General features: G+C 39.4%; 1 long non-coding RNA gene across 1 annotated transcript; it reads left to right on the top strand.

Moving 5' to 3' along the window:
- Window positions 1-24,224, top strand: LOC111520382. The gene is made up of 3 exons (XR_002724666.1): window positions 1-96; window positions 5,201-5,267; window positions 24,131-24,224. It is a non-coding gene; the product is annotated as an uncharacterized LOC111520382 (long non-coding RNA).
- Window positions 24,225-26,220: the final 1,996 nt, after the last annotated feature.

Below are 26,220 nucleotides of genomic sequence, written 5' to 3'. Positions count from 1 at the left end.
GGGAGGACCAGATCACTGACAGATTAAAGTTACCAAGTTCAAGCGACAAGCTTGAATCCTTCTGCAGTCACACATTTAGCCCAGCAGAGGCGAGAGGTAGGACTTCAGATGGGTTTGATACTCTCCATCAACTCCTTTCCCCAGATCTGGCCATTTGTTCTCATTTCATTCCTAATTCTTTCTCTTTGTTCTTTTTAAACCATATTTCCCATATGTCCTCTCATTCCTTGTAATTTCTCCTCATGTCTAGCAATTGTCATTTCCCATATGTCCACATAAAATCTACAATCTAAGAAGAAAAAAATCAGAAAACAAAACCAGAGAAGTAAGACTCAACATTAAAATGTAATTTAGAGTTAACACTTCCTCTCAAAATATAGCAATAGGGACTGGATTTATATTCCTGCTGGAAATAACTAAGAAAGTAGACAAAGTATATGAAACAATTGTTCTCAAGACATAAGACATCAGTCAATGAAGGACAATGATCTCTGACAGATGGGAAATAAATGAAGAGATCCATACAATTGCCCTAACTTACTGACTGAACAAAGTTTTCAGGCCATGTTACAGAGAGGAGGCAATGAGGCCGAGTTGAGGAGTTTCCCTAAATTGTGGGGATGAAGTCAGTAGTCCATGGAGGCTGCTATATTTAATATCTAATGTGTATTAGGAAACTAGCTGAGACCAAGGGAAGAAACACCAAAAAGGATTAGAGAGAATAATACCTAGGATCACACGGGGCCAGGAATAATCCCTGTTCTCAATAGCTGATGTGGAAGACCTCATAATTCACATGCCATTTGGTAGAATGCTAAGGAGAATTTTGCCACAGCAGTGAAGAAAAATTATCCCTTCACTAACTACTGCTCTGGTCTTGCCTAAAAAGGCTTAAAAACAATCCTGAGAGGTTAAAACTATTTCCAAGGAATTTAACTTATCCCTAAACAAAGTTCAAGAATATTTATGAGAATACAAAAATATCCAGCACTGTCTAAGGTAAAACTCACAATGTTTGGCATCCATTCAGAAATTACCAGGCATGCAAACAAACAGGAAAATACAACATATAATAAGGGGGAAAATCAGACAATCAAAACTGACCCAGGAGTTATACAGATAATAGAATTAGTAAAATTAGTAGAGAACATTAAAATGGTTATTTTAACCATATTCCATATGTTCAAGAAGTTAGAGTGCAGATTGAGCATGTTAAGTAAAGACATGCAAGTTAAGAAATCCAAAATAAACTTCTGGAGATGAAAACTATAATGACGAAAATGAAAAATCTAGTCTAAGATTACTAGGTAGGATCAATGAGAGATGAGACATTTCAGAATAAAAGATTAGAGAACTTGAAGACATAGCAATGGAAACCTTCTAAAATAAAACATATAGAGAAAAGAATACTTGAAGTGTAATTGGATCCCCAAGGGATGAGACAGGCAGAAAAAAAATAGTTAAATAAATAATGGACAAGAGTTTTTAAAGTTGATGAAAATTATAAATGTATAGGTTTAATAAGCCCAGTGAACTGCAAACACAGGAAAACTATGCTAAGTCACTTAATAATCATATTGCTTAAATTTAAAAATAAAAAGGAAATCTTAAAAGAATCTGGGGAAAAATATACAAATAAAAGCAGATTTCTCAACAGAACTGATCCAATCAAGAATACAATGGAGAAACATCTTTCAAGTATATTAAAAAAATTTTTTTTGTGACCCTAGATTAGGCAGATTTCCTAGTTACAACACCAAAAGCATGATTCATTACAAAAAAAATTGGACCTTCTCAAACTAAGAACTTTTACTTTTTGAAAGACTTTTTAAAGTATTAGATGATAACACACAGGCTGGGAGAAAATATTTGCAAATGACATATGTGACAAGGGGTTTGTATCTAGAATATAACTCTCAAAACTCATTATTGTGAAGATAATCCAATTAAAATGACAAAAGATTTGAACAAACACATTACCAAAGAAGATATATGAATGGCAAATAAGTGCATAAAAAGCTGCTCAACAAGGCCTTAGGGGGAATGCAAATAAAAACTACAATGAGTTAACAATACACATCTATTAGAATGTTTAAAAGACTGACCTACTAAATGATGTGGCAACTGGAACTCTCATGCACTGTTAATGGGATCGTAAAAACGCAACTACTATGGAAAACAGTTAGATTTTGTTTAAAAAAATTTTTTTGCATGCACCCAGTATGTGACCCAATCTACTCCCAGGTATGGTTACTAAAAAGATCAAAGCAGGCTGGGTGTGGTGGCTCATGCCTGTAATCCTAGCACTTTGGGAGGCCGAGGCAGGCGGATTGTCTGACTTCAGTAGTTCCAGACCACCCTGGGCAACACGGTAAAAGCCGTCTCTACCAAAATACAAAAAATTAGCCAGGCACGGCAGTGTGCACCTGTAGTCTCAGCTACTCAGGAGGCTAAGGCAGGAGAATTGCTTGAACCTGGGAGACGGAGGTTGCAGTGAGCCAAGATGATACCACTGCACTCGAGCCTGGGCAACAGAGCAAGACTCCATCTCTGGAAAAAAAAAAAAAAAAAAGGATCAAAGCATTTGTCCTACAAAGAATTTTACAGGAATGTCTATAGAAGCTTAATTTACACTAGGCAAAATGTGGGAACCATCCCAATGTGCATTCATATGTTAATAAATAAGCAAAACAGTGATGAATTATGGATACATACAACAAGGTGGCTAACATTCAAAATAATTATTCTGAGTGAAAGAAGCCAGATTCCCCAAAAGGGAGAATGGTATTCTAGAAAATGTGAGATAACCTAAAGTGACAGGAAACAGACCAGTGATTACCTAGGGCTGGGCTTTGGGAGGTGTAGGATGGAGGCATAACAAAGGACATTTTTAGAGGTGAAAGATGTGTCCTTTACCTTGATATGGTGATGTTGACATGGGTATATGCACATGTCAGAACTTATCAAATTGTGTACTTTAAATATGTGCAGCATCTTAGTCCATTTTATGCTGCTACCACAGAATTCCACAAACTGGGTGACTTATAATAAACAGAAAGTTATTTGGCTCATGGTTCTGGAGGCTGGGAAGTCCAAGAGCATCCTAAAATGCCAAAGAAGTCCAAAGGCATCGAGTGAGCACTTCTGTGCTGCATCATCCCACTGAGAAAGGCAGAAGGGCAAAGAGCACACAAGAGAGCAAGAGGGGACTCACTTTTATAAAAAGCTCACTCCCCAGGTAACAAATCTACTCCTGGGTTAACAACATGAATCCATTCATGAGGGCAGATTGCTTATGACCAATCGCCTCTTATTAGGCCCCAGCTCCCAACACTGTTGCAGTGGAGATTAAGTTTCCCACACATGAGCTTTGGGGGACACATTCAAACCATAGCAAGCAGTTTATTGCATGTCAGTTATACCTCATTGAGGCTGTGTGTGTGTTTTTTAAAGTACGTGATTAGATATCCTGCCCGTCAACGTCCAGAACGACTGTGGCATTGCTCAGTTTTCAAAACTGATCCTCAGACATCCACTGATTTTCTGAATCCCCAGTATTAATCCCATAAATTATACCTTTTCTTAAAAAATACATGCAACTGGGAGAAAGGGAAACACTCTGGCAGTTATGATACGTAGCAATTAGAGAAATGTGTCATAGATCTTGGAACTGTGGGATAGAGGCGTAGTGTGTGTTTGCTTTAGGCAACTCTGGGCTGGCTGAGTCCCATGTGCCCTTTACCTTGTCCATTCATTATTTGTTTCCCAGTTATCCTCTGCCTCTTCCTGCTTATAATGAGCAAAACTTGGTCTGTTTTGATCACTTCTGCATTTATAATAGAACAATAAACACCACATAGGAGGTGCTCATCAAATCTTCCTTAAACAAATGATTGAAATTTATTGCTCCTATATAGAGTGTATATCCAGATATTTGATAATGCTATTGGTAAAAGTTCCCCAAGCCATCATAATTTCACTGATTTCAAGACTCTCTCATGTTTAAACCATTTGTAGATTTTGTTAAAACAGCCACAAGCTACCTAGCCCCAAAACTTTACTTTCTGTATCAGACAATGCCCCTATTTGTCCTTCATTCACACTCTTATGTAACCGAATAAGGAAGACTCTTATAATACGGTTCTTGTTTAGGAAAGCCAAATTCTTAATTTTTTCACAGTCAGACAATGAAATCTGACCTGTGAAACTCTGCAGTGACATGGCAACAGAGATAGAGGATTGACTCAGGTTAACCTCTCTGGGCTGATCCATGTAAGCTGCTTGGAGCATGAGTACAGTTAAATGAAAATGGATTCACGAATATGCCTACTGCTTGCTCAAATAATAAAAATTAAACACTTAAACAATAAGTCATTTTCCCAGAGAGTAGTTTTGTAAGACAGATTGAGTGGCAGAAAACTGATGAATTCTTCACTAGAGCCTTTCCTTCTGGAGAGACACAGCTCACCATCTTGGGGGTGTGGAACAGAAATATGAAACCTGGGCACTTGTTGAAAGGGAGGGTTGTCTTAGTAACAACATTCTCTAAATTGTGCCTTAAGCATTGACATGGTAATCAAAGCCAGTCATTTAGTACTTATTATGAGTGGCTCAGAAGCTGACAATTTTTACATGCTTCAGCAACAATTTATGATATTTAATCATGTTCACTTTGTTCATGTTTACTTTGAATATGAACACTGCCTTGGTAGTCATTTATTCCCCCTGAAAAATGGGTCCCATGTATTCCAGTGGACTTTCAAATTTAGCCTTCCTGAGGTGGGGAGTGGGCAAAAGGCCATTCCTGGATATCCATCTTTTATTTTATTGAATACTCAGGGACCTATCCTGTAAAAAGATTCAGACTTTTCTCAGTCTGTGTTCAGTTTGAATTGAAGGCCCACTGTCTGCAGTCGATTCAACTTAGCAAATTTGTTGTTATCTTCCGGGCATTGTGAGACATATAACTGAATAAAAATAGCTTCCCTAAAGTCATTTGTAATGGGTACAGTAGATTGACCCTCAAAATCAGTCTGCCTTCATTTATTGGAAGGTCATGAAACCATTTAGTGGGTCAAGATCAGAGTGATTTAAAATAAAATAGAAACCATTTCCCAATGTATACCTATATAAAAACATCAATTCATGCAGTTTAAATATATATTAATAGAATTCCTCTTTATCAATTATATTTCAATAGGTTGAAATTTTTCAAAACTGAAATAGAACCACAAAGAAAGTATCAGAACACATTGCACTTAGTAAAGGTAAGTAATGTCTTATAAAAATTTTATTTCATGTACTCATATATGTGTGTTTCTACTGGGTGTGATAAAATATGCATTTCCTATAGTGGCATGGGGTCAAAATATTTGAAAGAAACTGTTACCACGTGCCTTTCTGAGTTGCCTGACTCCCTTGTACCTGGAGTTCTGGACAGGACTTAAGTTCAGCCAATCTAATGTACAGTACTTGCACGAGATTTGGAAAGTGTTATGGTTAATTTTATGTGCCCAGATATTTGGTCAATCATTATTCTGAGGCTGGGAGCAGTGGCTCACCCCAGTAATCCCAGCACTTTGGGAGGACAAGGTGGGTGGATTGTTTGAGCTTAGGAGTTCAAGACCAGCCTGGGCAACATGGCAAAACCCTGTCTCTACCAAAAACACAAAAATTTAGCTGGGTGTGGTGGCGTGCACCTGTGGTCTCAGCTACCCAGGAGGCTGAGGTGGGAGGATTACCTGGGCCAGGGAGGCAGAGGTTGCAGTAAGTCAAAAATCTCACCACTGCACTCCAGCCTGGGTGACAGTGAGATCCCATCTCAACAAGCAAACAAACAAGCAAACAGCAACGAAAAAAACTCCATCATTCTGAGTGCTCCTGTGAGGGTGTTTTTGGATGAGATTAACATTTTTATCAGTAGACAATAAAGCAGACTGCGCTCCCTAATGTGGATGGGCTCATGCAATCAGCTGAAGCCTGAGTAGAACAAAATGGCTGATCCTTTCATGAGTAACAGGAAATTCCTACTGCATGACTTCTTTCAGACTAGGACCTCAATTTTTTTCTGTCTTTGGACTCAAACTGAAACATTGGCTCTGACTAATGAAAGGTGTATCTATTGGTTATATTGCTGTTTCTGGCAATCATATGTGGTAGGCAGAATTCTGAAAATAGCCCCCAAGTTTCCATACCCTAATCCCAGAATATATGATTATGAAGAGACACTACTGCTGTGATCATATTGTTATCTAGCATAGTTGATTTAAAATAGAGAGATGATCTGGGCAGATCTAATCTCATCACATGAACCCATTTTAAAGCAAGGAATTTTCTCTGACTGAAGGCAGTAAAGGAAGTCAGAGAGATTAGTGTTGGGGGCCTGGGGAATCCCATATGAGGGATCTTGCTGCCAGCTGTGGTGCTGTGAGATGATCTGTGGAAAAGCCCATGCAAGGGAGTGGCCTGTAGAAAGACCTTAGTCCTACAATAGCAAGGAACTGAATTCTGCCAAACTTGAATGAGCTTGGAAGTAGATTCTTCCACAGAGCCTACAGATAAGAACCCAGCCTGCTGCACCTTGACTCTCTGCTTAGGGCAGAGAACCCAGCCAAGCCCACCTGGACTTTTGACCTTAGAAGTGAGATAATACATGGGTATTGTTTTAAGTCATTAAAGTTTGTGGTAATTTATTACACTGCAATGGAAAACAAGGCACATGGTCACAGAGGTGTGCTTTTCTGCAGCAGCATTAGCAGAGATTCTAGGGGCCAGTCATTGGTATCAAGAGGCAGGTGTAGGGCACCTGTCTGTGCTCATGCAGAGCTAGCATTTATAGTGGCTCTGAGGCCAACAGCTCCAGTGGCCACCATCTTGTTTGTAGCCTTCCCATTGTGGAAGAGATCCAGGTTACACTGGCAGGACAGTTTTGAGTGGGATTGTTCTGGGATTCCAGTGGGGACAATTCTGAATGGGATTGTTCTGGGATTCCAGGGGGCATAGCCTAGAGCCCATTTATTCAGTCCTTTGAAAGATGTTATCATCATCTAATTCCTCATATTAAATCACTTGCTGCTTAAATATAAACTGATTTCTGTTATATACTGCTGAACCTTGGCTATTACATCTCTAATTCTTTCCTACTTGTTTTATACAATGACTTCTGTCAGCTTATTTAAATCTCTGAAGCATTGAGCACCTCTTACTTCCTGAAAATCCTTTCTCTTTTCGTTTTGACAACACCTCACTTTCCTAGTTTCTCTTACACATTTTCCTGTATTCATTTTCATTTCATTTTCCCAGTTCCTTTTCATTTAAAACACAGGTATTGAGCATCTACTGGGTCGAAGATTCTAGGTGAGTAAAGTGCAGGAGCCCCATCCAAGAACTGATCATGGATCTTGTCCTCCTGAGACTTGCCAGAATGTAAACTAGTAACTATAGTGATGTGATAAAATCTGTACTAGAGGTGGGTAAGGTATACTCTGGAAGCCCAAAGGAGAAAAGATATTACTCTTTCTGGGGCAGTTAGGGAGGGATTCACAAAAAGGTAGAACTTAAGGCTAGTCTAGATGCAGGGGTAGACATGTTTCAGATTGAAAGGACATTCCAGGCAAAAGGAACAAAGAGGACAAAGAAATGGAAGTTTGGATATGTGGCATATTAAAGGAATAGCAAAGAAGCTGGATTTCTATGGCTGGATTTCTGAGTGCAGATGGAAGATTGGCAGAGAAATGAAGTGAAGATTGGTATAGAAGGTGACATGTGGGCTGGATCCTAGAAATAGAATTTATTGGAGATAGTTATCTTACTAAACCTCTTTACTTTTGCTCATTATCCATTCTATTCAGATAAAGTATGAACGCGTTAGTTTGACTAAAAATGTCTAGCATTGCTTTCATCCCAATCTCCTCTCCCCTACCATTCATTCACTCATTTGCTTATTCATTCATTTAGGCAGAAAGGTGGTGGAGGACAGATCATGTGAGATGCAAAGGTCATTTAAAGATTTGGGCTTTTAGTCCAGGTGAGATGCTAAGACAGTTGAGTGGTCTGATCTAATTTATATTCAAAAAGAATTACTCTAGTTACTGTCTGGAGAGTAGAATGGGGTGAGAAGTATGAGCTTAATCAAAGAGACAGATAAAGAGGGCATTGTAATAATCTAGAAATGTCCTTGGCTTGAATAAGGTTGGAAGTGGTGGAGATGATGAGAAGGGTTATGATTCTGCCTATGTTTTGAAGGTAGAGATAATAGGATTTGCTGGTGGACTGAATGTGGGATCTGAGAGGGGAAAAAAAAGAAGAATCAAGGATAATGTCTGGGCACAGTGGCTCACACTTGTAATCCTAGCAGTTTAGGAGGCTGAAGTGGGCAGATCACTTGAGCTCAGGAGTTTGAGACCAGCCTGAGAAACATAGTGAAACCCTGTTTCTACCACAAATACAAAAAAAAATTAACTGGGTGTCGTGGCATGTGCCTATACTCCCAGAAACTACTTGGAAGGCTGAGGTGGGAGGATTGCTTGAGCCTGGGAGGTAGAGGTTGCAGTGAACCAAGATCACACCACTGTCCTCCAGCATGGGCGACAGAGTGATACTCTGTCTCAAAAAAAAAAAAAAAAGGAGGACACTAAGTTTTTTGGGCTGAGTCACAGAATGGGGATAGTTTCCATTTACTGTTAGACATCATAGGAAGGTGGGTTTTAGGGAAAATATTAGGAGTTGGTGTTTTAACTTGGTGATTTTGAGATGCCTATCATACACATCCAAGCTCCATTTTGGGTATACAGTTGGATATAGGAGTCTGGAGTTCAGAGGGGAGGTTTAGGTGGGAATCATCCAGTGTTTTATGTGGTACTTAAAGCTGTGAGATTGAATGAAATCACCTATAGAGTGAGAGCAGTAGATGAGGAAGAAAAGTATAAGAACTGAGTCCTAGGAAAGATGCAGAGAAACCAGCCAAGAAAACTGGAGTGGGTGGAGAAATTCAAGGAGGAGGAGAAAGAGAACTATCAGGAGGGAATCAATTCCTGAAGTCAAGTGACGAACAAGTTTCAAGGAGAGAGAGACCAAATGGGTCAAACACTGATGGCAGGTCAAGTAGGATGAAGTCAAAGGAATGGTGACTGGGTTTCACAATGTAGAGATCATCAACATGTGACAGAAGCAGTGTCAGCAGTGTTGAGGAAAAGCTTAATTGGAGTGAATTCAACAGAGAATTGGAGACAGGCACTATAGACAGTGGGCAAGACAATACTTTCAAGGAATTTTGCTAGAAAGTGAAGGAAAATGAGACAGTGGCAGGAGGTGGGAATGATAATGAGTTCAAGAAGGGCTTTTTTTAAGATTTGAGAAATAATAGCATTTTTATATGCTTAGGGAAATAATGATATGGGAGAGTGGAGAGATTGCTTGCAGCAATGGCCTTGAGAAGGCAAGAATGCCTCAAGTCTAGTGTTCAAAGAGTTAGTGCAGAGAGGGATTCATAGTGCATCCATATTAACCTTGGTGAGAGCAGAATACATGGGAATAGATGAGGTGGGACGGTAGATGTGCCAGTGGGTGATTTTGCAAGTTCTCTTCTCACTGATACAATTTTCTCCATGAAATAGTAAGCAAAGTTATCAGATGCAGACTGATGAAGGGGTTGGGAGTATTTGGAGGCTTGCAGAGAAAGAAGTTGTAATAGAGTAGTCTAGGGCTGTGCATGAGCGAGTGAGTGGCTTAGTGACCTCACTTAAGGTCAGTGGCCTTCAAGTAAGGGAAATGTTTTTTTCCAGTTGTATTTGGGCGTTGATACAGATGAAAGGGGAGTTAAATTGAACTTCTTACGGTTCCCCACTCCTTTTCCTTTGCACAGGCTGATCCACCTGCCTAGAATGCCCTCTTAACCTTGTTAATTCAACTTCTGACTCAACTGCCACTTACTTAAGCCTATCAGGCAGACTTAATTATTCCCTTCTTGAAACAATGGAGGTACCGTTTGCATCCCTCTATTGTAATAGTTGCCACATTATAATAATTTGCTTTTCTGTCTCCCCAGTTAGTCTAGCCACTCCTCGGGGGTGTTAATTTAGTAACCTCAATTCCTAGCATGGTGTTTGGCCTGTGACTGCCATCCATTAATTGCCTATTGAATTTCATTGAATTGAATTATATGCAGATAATCAGCAGAAAGAGTTGGCAGGCAGGAGAAGTAGGATCCAGAGAAACAGACAGGGTGATATTTAGAAGTAGGCTTGGCTGCTCTGCAAGGAAGGGAGCTCCCGTCCCTGTGGGTGAGTAGTATAAATGCTTATTCAACTGTAATGGTGGAGTGAAATGGGCCCTTAACCTGAAGTCAGGCCTGTGTAAATTGGGTCAATAATACTTCTTTGGAGTTTTCTTTGAGGATAAAAAGAATTCATAGACCTGGAAGAATTTTGTACAGTTAATAAAAAATGTACTATACAATGTAAGATAGTATTTTTGTAACACTGTACGGTAAAATAACAGAAATGTGTTGGATTTATATATTTTATTAGAGCACAGGCTATATAACACAGAAAGAGGAAAATGGGTTAAAGAGAAAAAGAAAGATTATAACTGTAACCTTCTTGTTGAGCTTTCTAGTCTTAAGTCTCTACAGAAGATGTTATCACAGTCTCTTTCAGTTACAGCATGTTCCGGTGCCTGTCATTGTCTGAGCCAAGAGCTCTGTCTGACCTACTTTGTTAAGCCAGGTGGTATCATAGACAGACAAAAGTGCCAGCAGATTCTGCAGGAAGTGGAGGATGAGGAACCTGCTGATCTGACAGTCACCATATGACTGGCTGATGTTGTAATGCACAGGTTTGGGAAAGTAGTATTGCTTTCTGGGTACTTAGAAAAGGCCAACCTTCCACAAGATTCCAATACTCAAAGGAACTTTTTAATGCATTGGCAATATTAACAATTCCAAAGCAATAGAGTGTTGGATGCTTGATGCTGAAAGAAAGTAGTATTGCTTTAACACAGGTTCTGACTTTTACTTGTTCCTGTCTACTTGTCTTAGTTCTCTCTTAAGTTTTAAGTTTCTTAAGGACAGGGACAATATTTTATATGTGATATCCTGTATCCACACACCTACAACAGTATTTTAGGGGTACTCAATTACCATATGTTGTTGATGGGGTTGTTTTAGCAGCTGTCAGGCAGCTTTCATGGTAGCCAGGTACAGTCAGAGCATAAAGAGGAAGACAAGAACAGAGATTTTCATTTTATTTTTTTAAGACAGGGCCTCGCTCTGTTGCCCAGGCTGGAGTGCAGTGGTGCAAACATGGCTCACTGCAGCCTCAAGTTATCCTCCTGGATTCAAGTTATCCTCCTGCCTCAGCCTCCCATGTAGCTGGGACCACAGGCATGCACGGCCACACTCAACTAATTTTTTGTAGACATGGGTATCTCACTTTGTTGGCCAGTCTGGTCTTGAACTTCTGGGCTTAAGTGATCCTCCTGCCTCAGCCTCCCAAAGTGCTAGGATTACAGACATGAACCACCATGCCCAGCCAGAGCGCAGGTGTTTTTAATGGTATAACGCAAAAATTACTTCAACCGAAACCCTGGGAATATAGGCTTTCTTGCATGAATGACTGTCAGTTTAGGACACTTATTCTACTCTTTCTTCCCAACAATTCAAAATTATCTGTATTTCTGTTTATCTTTCACTCTTAACTTAAAACAATTTACCTTTGAAATAACTGCTCATGAGGGATTTAAACTCATAAAAGAAGCAGCTCTAGAAAACACATGACTATGTGCTTTGAGGTACACCAATAAGGCTTCCTTATTTATTGACTTTGTAGGGTAGATTGGATTATGCCATCATTTATCTGGGAGGATCTTTCAAATGCAAATATATTTCTTGAGCATAGTAGCATGTTAGTTCATTATCATTGCTATGGAGTGAATATTTGGCTTGGTTGTTTGGCCCTGCCAAGTCTCACATTGAAATTTGATCCCCAGTGTTGAAGATGGGGCCTGGTGGGAGGTGTTTGGATCATGGAGGTGGATCCCTCAAGAATGGCTAGGTGCAGGAGTGAGTTTGTTCCCGTTCTTAGTTCCCATAAGAACTGGTTGTTGTAAAGAGCCTGGCACCTTTCTACCCTCTCTCTCTTGCTTCTGCTCTCTTGCCATGCGATCTCTGCACACAGTCCTGCCGTCACCTTTTTTTTACCTTCCGCCATGAGTGGAAGCCATCTGAGGCCCTTGCCAGGTGCAGATATTGGCACCATGCTTCTTGTAAGCCTGCAGATCCATGAGCCAAATAAGCCTCTTTTCTTTATAAATTACCCAGTCTCAGGTATTCCTTTATAGCAAGAAAAATGGACCAAGGCAATTATCTAGTGGGAAATCTAGTTTATTCACAGCAGATTTAATTATTAGGTTTTCATTAAGGAAATAAAAAACAGGACAGATTTGTCGTAATGACAAAAGGCATCATAGCATTCTGAGAGTGGAGTAATACCCACAGAAACACAAAAAATAAGAGCACAAGGCTAGGGACTCAAATCAAGAGTCATCCTGGAAAGCCAAATCAAGGCATCAGAAGAAAGAGCAAAGATAAAGACTGCCTGGTTGGAGAGGGTGCTCCAGTAAGAAGAAAACTTCAGAGTTAGGGAGAGGCCAGCTGGTATTCTACAGACTCCCCATCACCACCCCAGACCATTATCTTCCAACTCTCATGCAAAATGCCTTTCCATTTTCCCTTGAGATTCCTGCCTCCATCTGCCTCACTGCATCTACTCAATCCCTGGGTACACTCATTGTTCACTGGCCTCTCTGGAACCCCATTCCTACTCTTCCTATTACTCCGTTCCTGCCTTTGTTGTGGGTAACTTCAGAATCCTAATACAATAGGTTCAATATGCAGGTTTAAAGTTCTCTAACTTTTCTGATTCCTACAACCTTAACTTCCAGGTCCCTTTAGCAACGTACTTCCATGGCTGCACTACAATCTGGGCTCAGACATCACCCCAAAAAAGAGGTCCAACTCAGGAATCTCAAAGTGAACACCCTAGTCTCTCAAAGGAGCCACCCCGACCACTACCTTACCCCACAATTTCTCTTCTTCAGCATGAAGTAGACTCATAGTCTTTCACTTCCTCCCTCTCATTTCTCTCAGTCTTGTCTCTTGTGGCTCCACCTCTCTTCCTAATCCAATCTGTACCCATATGTCACCCTGTGTCAGAGCTTCTTTGTCCTCTGCTGAATCTGCCTTGTGGACCTTGACGAGTTTCATCATCAACCCCCTCCTCATTCACACTCAGCCTGCTGAACTGCTAGAGGGAATCATACAGTCACTGGGTCACTGCCATTATAATTTTATTATTGCCAATGTCAACTAGACCTTTTGGGCTCCTCCCCTTTTATCTCCCCATAGCAGCAATTCCAAATGCCCATCACTCTGCTCAACCCACCTTTCTCTTGGGGAATGACTCTTACTTCCTAGATAAGACTTAGACTGCAGACACCTTCCAACTCTCACTTAGCCCCTAACAACTACAACTTTCGACACCCTCCAATGCTCCCACCCAAGGCTAAGAAAAAGAAGTGTTTCTTCTCCCACTCAAAGCGTATTCATTCATTCAACAATCACTGAGTGCCTATCACATCCTAATAAACACTGTGCTATATGCTGGGGAAAGTAGAAAGGAAGATGTAGATCCTACCCATAAGGAGCTTAACATCATGTAGGGGAAACTGATCTGTAAAGGAAAAATAATTTGATGTGCATTAAGGTGTAATGATAGAAATAAACACAGAACATTACGAGATCGTGGGAAGGAAAAACCACCTAACAGCCTTCATTGGAAGAAGATAAAGTGTTATGAGGGACTTTCTGGATGGAAGGTTGCTTGAACTAATTCTTAAAGAGGGAGTAGGCATTAATTAGGCAAAATTGTGGTAAGAAGGAGATGGGAGAGTTGAGAATTGAAGAGCAGAGAAAAGAGAGATTGAGTGTAGGGAGAGATTATAAGTGAAAACCTAAAGTTGGAAGTCACAAGTAACCTCAAGCTCCATACATTCTCCCCAGGCTTTTTCGTCCTTTATTCTTTATCCGAGTGTATGGCATCCCTACCAATTTGGTCACTAGAAATACAGATTTCTTCAATTCCTCCTGTTTCCTCACCTCTGTCCTTCAACTAATAACTAACTTCTGCTGATACTACCGCATCAATATTTCTTGTGTGCCTGTCCTTTCTCCACCTTTACTCAGGATTAGTGCCACGGTCTCCTAATTGGCCTCACCTCCATACTCCTAGTGACCTTTCTAACGTGCACAACTGATTACATCACTGCCCAGCCAAATACTGGCTGTTCCAGGATGATAGAAATGACTTTTGTCATACAGCCACTGCCCTTACCTCTGCAGCCTTATTATTCCCTGGCTATTTGTCATGCCTCAAGAACTATCAACAATTTCCCCAGTGTGCCTTATTATTTCATGCCTATGTGTCTTCCCCTCAAAAGGCACAAGAACATTTTGATGCAGCATCTTAATATGGTCACATTTTAATGCAGTCTAAAGTAGTAATCCAACATTTAGCTAGTCTTTATTTTTATTTCCTGAATACTGACTATAATAGACAATCTTAACCCATTCTTCTACCCTTCCCTTTTGATTCTCTCCAAGATGATGATGACACCAATGACCTTCAACTGGTTGGCTCCCCGTTTTAATCTCCCATCAGTAGTCTTAAATTATCTGAAGTATCCTGCTTTAAGTTATATGGTTTCTGCTGCTTCAAATGCCCTTCTATTTTGCTTGTCTTCAGAGGGCACCCCATTCTCCTTTTATTACCATTGCCACCACATTCCTCTCTCACCTCTCAAGAAATCCTTCCAGTTCTTCGTTTTAGTCCCAGTTTACAATCGACCACACCCTCTCTGTGCCATATCTTGAACTTCTATATTCACTCCTATTGACACCTCTTACACTTTTATGTCCCTCCATAGGAAATAATCTCTCTGAGGACAGGGATCATTTTCCTGATTTCCAGCACTTCCTACAGCTTTGGAACAGAACATGTACTCCATTAATTGACACCAATGCATAGGGAGAGCACAGTAAGGAACACAGTAGATCCAGGGGATGAGGTACTGCCCTTCATTAGAAGGGAGGGCCCTGGGTGTGCCCCTGTTTGGGAGGAGGGGGCATGGGAGGGCAGACAGTGGTGGGGAGAGAAAATTGGAATCCTATTTATAGTAATGGAATCTCAAAGGAATGCTACTATCTTATTCATATGCTTCCCCATTATATGTATCCTAAGGAAAAATTTTTTTTTCTCTAAATAGTTTTTTAAGGTAATATATACATAGTAAAAATTCATATAGTATAAAAGGATATTCAGTGAAAGTAAAGCTCTGTCCTACCCTATTCTCCATTATTCTTTCCCAGAGGTGACCACTAGTCTCAGTTTCTAGTCTTTTCCTTAAAACATTTATGTATAGAAATGCATATTATATATACATTTATAACACACCATGCAAATATATCTAAATCCAAATCTAACTGTATGTCTATATCTATATTTTAAAGTACAGTTGGTAGCATCCTATCATCAAGAGCTCTCTATTTTAGCTCATAAAGACATTATTATTATTTTAGTGCAATAGGAACACATAACTTGAGGTATACCTTCTTAACAAATTTTTAAGTGTACATGATAGCGCGACATTATTTGTTAAACTGCTACATTATATTCCTACTATAACTGCATGATATTTAATCAGTTCCCTATTGATAAATATTTAATTTGTTTTGGCTATTACTATTTCAAGCACTGCTGTAATGAAAGTCCTTGCACGTATGTGTATGAATCAGGGTACAGCAGAAGCAGATGGCACCTCCCAAGCTTACCTGAAGAGTTTAGTCATGTAGGTACTATTTACACAGGTGCTGGCAGGATGAATGGAACCAGCAATAAATGGCTAAAGAGTCAGGAACTCCCAACAGTGATAAGCCTTCACCACCCTAGGCGTGAAGGGACAAGGGGAGGGAGCAGTGTTACTAGAAGCCAGTGAGACCATGGCTGTGGGAGAGAGGCCAACCAAACAGAGCTACAGCCACATGGTGAGGAATGCAGCCAGTACCCAAACTGCAGCCATCAGAGTAGGAGCAAGAGGAACAAATACCCTGACTGCCGTCTCCTCTTGCTCTCTGGTTTTCTGTTGGTTCTTCCCAGCTGCCGAATAGAAGTGGAAGTCAGAGGTCAGGGAAGCCCAGGTAATGCAGTCCATGAAGGTCAGTCTGCAGGGTACAGGGTAGGTAGGAAGAGGAAGGATAAATGGGGAATAATCAGTGTAATATGTTGTTATACAAATGTGCCATTAATCTGGTAGAAATTTTCCTAGAAGTTGAATTGTGGTGTTAGCAGGAAGGACAGAGCTGGCCACATGTCCCTCAATCTCCCCTCCCCTCTTCTTCCGTGGTAATACAATGCAAAGCTGTGCAAATGGCTGCCCAGAATTAAGACTACATTTCCCAGCCTCCTTTGCAGCCAGAGCAGTGGAAGGGGAAGTGTCGCGTGACAGCTTCTGAAAAACTTCTCTGAGAGACAGATGACAAGTGCCTTCTGTCCTCTATTCTTTATTCCTTCTTGTAATTCACATGCTGCCTAGGGCCACACCCTTTTAATGGTGAGTGGGGAGCAGGAAGGAGCCAGGCTCCTGGGGACTTCATGGGGTAAGAGCTGCCCTGCCAGTTCTAAGCTATATACCTCCAGATTTTATTTATTTGGGAGAGAAATTAACTTTTACCTCATTTAAGCAACAGTTCTTTTCTTTTCTATGTCAAGTACCTAAATCTAATCCTAATGAATATAATGGATATAAAATTTTTGAATTTTTATGGATGTTGTCGAGCTTGGTTTATTTATTTTTAATTTAAAAATATCTAGTTGACAAATAAGAAGTATTTATATACAAGGTGTATGACATGCTGATGTGATACACATATATGTACGCTGGATACTGATTACTATGATTACTACAGTCAAATTAATTAACAGATCCATTACAACCCATAGCTAGCATGTGTGCATGTGTGTGTGGTGGTGTGGAGTTTTAAGCTGAATTTTCCAGACTTTCTGGGTTTGAATCTCAGCTTCTCCATTTACTAGATTTGTGATCTTGAACAAGTTTCTTAATCATTTTGTGCCTCAGTGTTCTCATAGTGATAATGATAGAAACTACCTCATTTGGTTGTTATGAGGAGTAAATGAGTTAGAATATCTGAAACACATAGAATGTCTATCTGACATAGCTGATACTCAAAAAAAGTAAGCTATTACTATTATTATTACTAGAATAATTTTTAATTGTCCTCCAAAGAAGATGTACCAATTAGTCTATTCACTGTCTGGAAGTGTCTCTTTCTCTGCTTTCATCAATACTGTGCATTAGCAAAGGTTTTTGTCCAGTAATCGAATAGTGATGTTTCATTTTATTTTAAATTACCATCTAAAATTTTGAGGTTGAACATCTTTTTATATTTTTTATGCCATTTATATTTCTTTTCTGGTGAATTTTCTGTTTGTGTTCTCTGTTCATGAGTTTTTTTAAAAAGACCTCTTGAATGTATAATGAAAATTAGCCTTTTGCATGCTATAGGTGGGGCAAATATTTTCCCATGTTTTTGTCTTTTGACTTTATTTTTTCCATACATAAATTTTAACATAGTAAAAATGATCCTTCTTTTTCATTATAACATCTGAGCTTAATGATAAAGGTCTTTCTCACCCTGGATTATAAAATAATTCCCCCATGTTTTTCTCTAGAAGTTTATAGATTGGTTTATATCAAAATATTTTTCCATTTGGAATTTAATTTGGCGTAGGCAGTGAAGAACGAGTTGAAGTAATTCTTCAGAAAGCTTGGTTGGAGGATTGACAAAAATGAGCTGTCTGACACATAAATCCTGCAGAAGTTGTAGCTTACTGATCTGCACAACAGGTACATTTTAAACAGGTATGCCAGTACACCCTGGCCATCAGGAATGCAGATGTTTGGCAAGCTTCCCTCTTCAGCTTTCTCTTCTTTGTGGAAAACACATGGGTTGTTTGCTATGATATTTTGTATTTCTAGAGTAAGGTCTTGCCAGGTCTAGCATAATTACTTAACCAGTTTGCAGAACTGCCTTTCACACATCATATCACCTGGTTCTCCCTTCCAGGTAGTACACAATTTCTTCTTCTGCCAGCAGGGCCAACTTGCTATTCATTCACAGGATAAATAATAATGCCACAACATTTCACACCTGTGCTAACAATGACCCATCTGTGGACCTGACTGTCAGGGACTGCCCATGCTTCACAGCCAAGGAGGGATGGAGCCCAGCAAAGTGCACCAGGACCTGCCACTGGCCTTCATCTTTGTCTTTTTTCCAGGTAGTTTATGAGAACACAAGCTCTAGAGTAAAACCGTATGACTTTGTACTTCCACTCTGCCACTTTTGAACTATCGGGCCAAGCGCCAAGTTCACTTCGCCTTTTTGTGCTTTGGTTTCTCATCTGTAAAGTGGGGATTATAACATTGTGTGGGAATTAAATGAATAAATATATGTAAAGTGCTTAAAAACTGCTTGGCAACAAGTGCTTAGTAAATATTAAAAGGGCTTTTCCCCAATCCAGAATATAAAATAATTCCTTTATTTTTTTCCTGGGACTTTATAGATTCATTTATATTAAAAAGTGCATAATGTTTATTACAAATGTAATTATAATAGATGTATAATATAATAATTAAAACATTGGTAAGAAAAGTATTATAACTTTATGAATAGAATCACTATCATTTGAAGAATGCATTTGCTTCTAAATGTCACCTTTGTCATAACTGAATTTGCATATGTGTTTGGGTCTAGTTCTGGATTCTCTATCAATTCATTCATCTAGCATAATTACATATGCTTTATAATATGTTTCATTATCTAGTAGGGCTTGCCTAATTCATTATGCTTCCTTTGTAGAAATTTTTTTTCTGGCTAAGCTTGAATTTTGGTATTTATACAAAAGTCTTAGAACCAGCTGCTCTTATTTTTTGAAAATCAATTAATATTTTATTGGGGTTGCAACAAATTTACATATTCATTTAGAAAGAATTGACAGTCTTACCATATTAGCTTTTCCTATTTAAATTAAAAATGCTCTTCATTTGTATTCAAGCTGCTTTTGTTTTAAAATGTCTCTCAGAAAGTTTTCTGAAAGTCTCCTTTGTGTAGTTACTGCACATTTCTTGTTTATTCCTGTTGTCCTCCCTCTCTCCTTCCTTCCCATCCTTTCCTTTTCTTCCTTCCCTTCTTCCCTTTTTCCTCCTCCTCTTCTTCCTCTTACTTTTCCTCTTCTTCTGTTATGGTAAATGGCACCAATTCTTTCATTATGTTTTCTAACTACTCCTTGTTTGTGTAGGGAAGAACTATTCATTGTGGCTTTGTGAGTGTGTATCCTACAACTGGATCAGAAAAATGAATGAAAATTGTATAACCTCACCTCCCTCGTTGCAATTATGTATAATCACCAAATGTTGGGAGGAGAAAAACTGAGTCAAGAAAATAGTTGTTTTAGAAGAGCGGCCCCAGAAGAGAGAGGCTAGAGAACAAATGGGGAGGGAATAATTGTGACTGAGAAAACGACTGACTTTGAATGAGGTGATTGGAGTAACATTCCACAAGCGCGTTGATGAGTAACAGTGCAGATCAAAAATGGTTGCATGTGCCCGAAAGTGTACATAGGCAATTCTGTGGTGTTTGATGCTTTCTATTACTTTAAATGATTCAGTTAAAACTAGATAAATGAAGCATTCTACTCGACAAGATAGATATATAAATCAGACATTATTTTTAAAACTAATAGCATTAAGAGATAAATACAAGGGCTGGTTTGTTGGGGGAAAAATCCAAAACAAAATTAATAAAATCAAAACTAGGGTTTAAAAAAAAATAAACAGAGAAAGTTCAAATAAAACTAAAACTGAAGAAGTAAAAGGTGATTACAGTATAAAGTTTTTTATTATTTAAAAATATATGCCAATAAACTAGAACATAAATGATTTTTGATAAAATGTACATAACAAATTTATTATGGAAAAGTAGAAAACTAATTTACAAAAAAAATGGAAGAAATTTATTTAATCAAGGAATTTCCTTCAACAAAGATTCTGGGGTCAGCTATTCAAGTCATTTTTTTAAGACTAGTATAACGCTGATATGAAAGAGGCCATGTGTAAGACCCAGGTGCCAGATTGCCTGGTTTTGTTCTTACTCAGTGCCAGGCAAGGTTCTGAGATTTCACAAATATTAATTTACACATTACTCCTAAAACCCTATGAGAGAGGGATAACTATTATCTTCATTTTACAGATGAGCAAACTGAGGAAGTGAGAGGCTAAAGAACTTGTTATTCAGTGTCACCCAGGTGACATGCGATGGCATGGACAGGTGGCATGAAATAGTGCCCTAAAGCACATCCTTTAGCACCAAACTACCTGAGTTCAAATCCTGGCTCTCCTATGTTCTAGCAGTATGACCAAGGGCAAGATATTTAATCCTTTTCTGCTTCAGTTTCCATAGATGAAAGACTGAGAAATAAATAAAATAATTATTTAAAGAACTTAGAACAGTATCTGGAACTTAGCAAACATTTAATCCTTAAACATAATGCTAGTACTATTGTTATTACTACAGAGACTACATAAAAGTACATCATTACAAATTACAAATATAAATGCAAACTGAACTGAATAATGCAATAAAGGAATTACTATGGCCATGGCCAAATTGAGCTTAACTGAGGAATACAAGGATGTTTTATTCATCACTTTAATATATCCAGTAAGAAAAAAATATGTAAATATATAATGCAATCATCTCAACAGACCTGTAACACTATTTCTAAAGCAAATAACAAACCTTAGAAAACCAAGAACACCAAATTTTTCCTAAACGTGATAAAGATTATCAATATTAAATAAGCAGCCAACATCATATCAATGCTAAATTACCTGGAACCGAGGGGAGGGTCTCAATCTCTGAACATAAGCATCACCTGGGGAGCTTTTTAAAATTACTGATGTTTGAGACCTATTCCAGACCAATTCAATCAGAATTTGAGGGGGTTGGGACTCTGGCAACAAAATAGGAATGACTAACCTAGAAGAAAGCTAATTAAAATCAAGAACTAAGTAGGATGCGTACCATGACAACTTTTATGTAACATTATTTTGGAAGTTCTCATGCATACACCAAAATATGAAATAAATAAGACACTGAAATTCTGACCAGCAGGAGAAAAAAAAAATCATTTGTATCCAGTGTGATTATGTACTTGGGAAATGCCAGTAAAATAGACTGAAAAACTTGGAAAAATTTTTAAGATAATTTACTCATCTATAAAGATAGCTTTCCAATGTATCAACGATACAAGTTAGAAGATATAATGATAAATATTTCATTTAGATTAACAAAAAGAACATAGAAGTAACCAAAACTATGTGGAACTTAAATAAAGGTTACAGTAAAACTTAGTTTTAAGAATTTATCCTGGGTCTGTGGTTTTCAAACTGTGCTTTTGGGAGTCCCAGGACAAAGGTGAGCTGATGTGCAGTGACAAATGGATCGAAGAGGACCACAGAACCCCTACCCCTGCTTTAATGGAAGCAGCTCTGTTTGTCTTTTTTTCAGTGTTGACCTTCTGCATACAATTATACTTAAAGGAAGGTTTGGGCTAACAACTTAATGTTTTTTGGTTTTTTTTTTTTTTTTTTTTTTTTTTGGAGTCTTTCTCTGTCGCCCAGGCTGGAGTGCAGTGGCGTGGTCTCGGCTCACTGCAAGCTCCGCCTCCTGGATTCACGCCATTCTCCTGCTGCAGCCTCCCGATTAGCTGGGACTACAGGCGCCCACCACCACGCCCGGCTAATTTTTTTGTATTTTAATAGAAACGGGGTTTCACCATGTTAGCTGGGATGGTCTCGATCTCCTGACTTTGTGATCCGCCCGCCTCGGCCTCCCAAAATGCTGGGATTACAGGTGTGAGCCACTGCGCCTGGCCAACAACTTAATGTTTAAAAACCTCTAGCCTAAATAAAGTGTTCCTGAAGAATATCTGGTTCTCTTTGGTATCCATTCAGTCACTTGTTCTATATTTACTGAAGAGCCACAATATACAGAATTTACATTTGTTGAGTACCAGCTAGGAGCCACGACTGTGTTAGCTTCTTTATGTATTTTATCTCATTTAGTTTTTGCCAGTACCATGGGTGGAAGGTATTATTTCCATTTTGCAGCTAAGGAATAATGTTCAAAGCAAGGAACTTGCCCAAGTCTCACAAATAATGGTAAAGACAGCTATAATTTGTAAGTATTTCAGCCTGGCTTTAGAGCTGATTTCTTTTCCTTACAGACCACATCATTTCTTAGCAAATAGGAAAGAGTGACGGCATTTGAGATCGTGGTAATAATTGCACTGGTGTTCATGACCCATTGAAACATTGATGAGGATGTTGGTGTTGATGGCTGTGGAAAAGAAAATGAAGGAGATGTTGATATGAGTGAAGGTGGTGCATTTGGGATGTGTGTGATTCTGGTGGCAGAGGTGGAGCTGTTGTCTCTGATGGCTCATCTTTCTGTCATGGCAGGAACCAGAATTGGCTTGGACTCCCTGGGCCAAACACCTTCTGTCCAGAAAAGTAGGCCTGACTATGGGTCTGGAGAGTAAAGGACATATCTGAGGGAGTGATGTTAAAGAAGAGGAGATGTGGAGTGAGGAGACTCAGGTTGAAATTGAGTCACCTGCAAAGATTGCTTGGGCAGAGCAGGTAGCATGCCTAAAAATACTTTCTCCACCTGTGGCAGTTCTCAGACTTACCGTGTTCTTACGTTGATTGCACCCCTGCCAATAGACACACACCCTGCCCTGTGCTTAAGTGGAAAGAATGAAAGCAGGTGGTATTCTGATCACTGATTGTATTAGTTTGAAACTTTGGAATTAGGTCAGACATGCTTTGCATAGTAGACACAAATGTACTTATCACTCGAATTGTATCTTTTGTTGTAATTACTGACATAGAGATTGTGCCAAGGTCTGATCATTAAAAAAAAAGTTATCCATCGAAGTTCTAGGTTCACAGAACCGAGCCAATAAACCTCAGTCTGTAGTAGCTGAACCAATGCAGAGGATCCCAGAGTATCCTAAGATCCTGCTTAAAGCAACAAGTCCTCTTACCTTCACTACAATATGACACAAGCAAATTTATGGAACATCAACATGTTCTGATTAAGCAACAGTATGAAATAAAAAACATGATGTCATAGACTCCATGAAATAAAAGTTCTCATTTTTAATGAGATCTGTGAGCATTTCAGACCTACATGAAGTTGAAATAAGTATTATAGACAACTGTAAGAGCTAACCAATCAGAGTGTGAGGAATCAGAGGTGACTAGATGATTTACTTGTATCTCAAGCAACATAATCCTAATTTAATAACTATTCACATACTCAAAGCAACAGAATAAATGCTTATTCTATTTGACATAGTGGTTTTTTCTACCTAAGTGAAAACACAGCACACATACACAAATTTTGGACTGAAAATAGATTATTAGCATTATAATTTATGTAAATGATTCTCTATTCATGTGAAGAAAATTGGTATCTTAGTCTAATGCTAATTATTGTGTAGCTTATAAATAATCACGTAAGAGAATTTCATTTTCTAGCTAAAACTCTATGTGTTTAAAGGTTTACTATTTTATATAAAACCTAAAAAGAATGACTCATATAAGTTCCAAAACTTTGCAAATAAACACCCTGCTTGGTGTTCTAAAACTTTTATTTCTTAGGGTTCGATAGGCCTAAGATATCATTAAAATCCAGAGCAGTAGTTTCCAACATTACTGAAATGTATTGAATGTGCTTGTCCTCGTGGTGCTCCTCGGGAGGAAGAATGGGTATAAGTGTATCAAATGTGAGTGTGCATCATGATCACCTGGGGAGCATGTTAAAACACAGATTGCTGGGCTCCACCCTCAGAGTTCGTGATTCAGTGGGTCTGAGCTGGGGGAGGTCAGTAAATTCGTATTTCCCAGGTGACGCTGATGCACTTGGTTTCAGCGCCATACTTTGAGAAGTGAGGCTGAAAAGGATGGGTATGGACTTGGATCCGGAGGTCTGGAGGAGAAATTGGATTCAACGGGCTTGAGGGGCCATCTTCCTTGGAGGGTGAGTGGGCACGGCCTATGTGGAGGGTCTCTGGAGCTTTGTCTTTGCTTTTTCCAGGTTTTTGTAGGGACCTTGCCAACCTGGGACTTCTTTCATGTTCCTTTATTCAATAGCTGTTTGCTTGCTCCAGCCTGGGCAAGGGGAGGGCTGTGTTTAAGAATTCCATAGGAACCTTTTGAATTTCAGCCCGGACCCAGGCCAAGACAGGCAAGTTTCTTTGCAGTCTTCCTGTCCCAGTGGATGGAATTTTTTCTAGTTCCCTCTTTCCACTCAAGTTGTACTTCTTCAAGCGTTCTAGCTTTAGATGCAAGTGTTTTGTTTTGTGTTAATTTCTGCTTTTTTGTCTTTTTTTTTTTTGAGATGGAGTTTTGCCCTTGTCCACCAGGCTGGAGTGTAATGGTGTGGTCTCGGCTCACTGCAACCTCTGCCTCCCAGGTTCAAGAGATTCTCCTGCTTCAGCCTCCCAAGTAGCTGAGATTACAGGTGCCCACCACTACACCCAGCTAATTTTTTTGTATTTTTAGTAGAGGCAGGGTTTCACCACATTGGCCAGGCTGGTCTGGAACTCTTGATCTCAGTTGATCTGCCTGCCTCGGCCTCCCAAAGTGCTGGGATTACAGGCGTGAGCCACCGTGCCTGGCCAATTTCTGTTCTTTATAACTTCTTTCACTCAACCTTCATTGGATTTCATTTGCTTTTCTTTATCCAATTTTTCAACATGAATGATCAGTGCTTTTTTTCAGCCTTGCTGTTTTTCCAATATATTTATGTTGGCATTTAAGTTTCAGCTTTCTAATTGGAGTTGGTGCAAGGCTTAGTCTTGTTTTTCTGAGTGGCTGTTAAAACCCAGACTCCCTGGTTGGGATCAGTCAACATGGTAGGCCAGACAAAGCTATTAGGGCTTGCTGACCCTTTGCCTCTAGCTTTCTTCCCGTTGTTTTTGCTCATAGGAAATCCTTCTCTTTCTCACCAGCTCAGATTTGCATTTACAAGTCTGCTTGTTGTTGATAAATCAGTTCTAGATGTTTTGTAATAAGAGTATTTTCAGGATATCCACACTGTCATATTTGTAGAAATGGAAGTCTAGAGATGATAACACTGAGAAATTGTGAGAATAAAATAATGCCTGTAAAGCCCTTAGCTCAGTGCCTGCCACATAGGAAGTTCTTGGTAAATTCTAGCTGCCCATTATTACCATTATTATGTTTGCATACCTAGATCTCAATGGATTACTAGCAGCAGAGGTTAAAAAATTGAGTCCTAGGCCGGGCGCAGTGGTCCCTGTCTGTAATCCCAGCACTTTGGGAGGCCAAGATGGGTGAATCACTTGAGGTCAGGAGTTCAAGACCAGCCTGGCCAACATGGTGAAAATCTGCCTCTACTGAAAATACAAAAAATTAGCTGGGCATGGTGGTGCACACCTGTAGTCCCAGCTACTCGGGAGGCTGAGGTGGGAGAATCGCTTGAACCTGGGAGGTGGAGGCTGCATCGAGCCAAGATCATGCCACCACACTCCAACCCAGGTGATGGTGCGAGTTAGGAGGCAAATCCTGCCAGGAGGACTAGTTAGTGATGGGAAGGGAAGGGATCATGGTAAATTCAAGTTTTAATGAAGATTGTGGTAACTGGTTGAGGATATATTGTACGTTTTCTGAGTAGACATAGAAAACAGACTCAATCAAGAAAAAATTCTTATGCAGATGGAATAATCCTGGAATCAAATTTGGAGCTACCATATACAGCTGCTGAGGCTCAGTAAGCGCAACTCTAGAGGCACCATTCAATAGACCAAGATGTCACAGTGACTGTGACCAGACTGAGGACATACTCCTCCAAAACGTGCTTGGGTATGCATTTTGGCAAAGTTAAAAAGGAAGCAAAGATGTGGAAATGAACTAGACTTTTTGGTAAGGGAGTAATTAAGAGTGTTCTTGCTGCCTCACAGGTACACACCCTATATTTAAAATAATAGCTGAAAAGGA

This window comes from Piliocolobus tephrosceles, chromosome 8, assembly GCF_002776525.5.
Source record: "Piliocolobus tephrosceles isolate RC106 chromosome 8, ASM277652v3, whole genome shotgun sequence".
In the NCBI taxonomy this organism is placed as follows: Eukaryota; Metazoa; Chordata; class Mammalia; order Primates; family Cercopithecidae; genus Piliocolobus; species Piliocolobus tephrosceles.
This window is presented reverse-complemented; position numbering and strand designations above follow the sequence as displayed.